This window comes from Myotis davidii, unplaced genomic scaffold (assembly GCF_000327345.1).
Source record: "Myotis davidii unplaced genomic scaffold, ASM32734v1 scaffold496, whole genome shotgun sequence".
In the NCBI taxonomy this organism is placed as follows: Eukaryota; Metazoa; Chordata; class Mammalia; order Chiroptera; family Vespertilionidae; genus Myotis; species Myotis davidii.
In genome coordinates, this window is record NW_006289398.1 from 4,887,486 (window position 1) to 4,887,989 (window position 504).

At 66.5% G+C, this 504-nt stretch overlaps 1 protein-coding gene across 1 annotated transcript in view; it reads left to right on the top strand.

The window, feature by feature from the left end:
* Positions 1-504, top strand: part of ISL1 (ISL LIM homeobox 1) — a 14,189-nt gene that overhangs the window by 9,628 nt on the left and 4,057 nt on the right. The gene's annotated exons all lie outside the window — the stretch shown is intronic.

A 504-nucleotide genomic window follows, 5' to 3' on the forward strand; every position in this document is an offset into this window, starting at 1 on the left:
TTCCCAGCTGCCCTTCCTTATCTGGAGCCCAGGCCTCAGCCAAGTTTCAGTTTTCCTTCTCCTGGGCTCAGCCACGTCACAAACACCAGGTAGATGAGGACTAAGGAAGACCAAGGACTGCAGGGCCGGCCCAAATGCCCCATTTCTTTAGCCCCTGGACACGAGTGGCCCCTCCACACTGAATCCACGGCCCTCCGGCAGGACTGTCCTGGGTTGCGGACATCCTGGCCGGCAGTGCCTCTGGCTGCCCTGGCGTGTTCTGCGTCCCCTTCCCCGGAGCCCTCCGTGCCCTTGGCCCAAGAGTCAGGCGGTGGGGGTGCTTGGTGTCACCTGGGCCCGCCCTGGGTGCTGGGGAAGGCCCGGAGGGAGGAGAGGGGACGCCGAGAGGGGCCGCCCGGGCTCCATGCCGGGGCCAGGCTCTGGGACCTGGGTGCTGACAGAGCCGGGACAGGGGCAGCTCGGGCGCGGATGACCCCGTTGTGACCACAGATTGGAGAGGGAGGT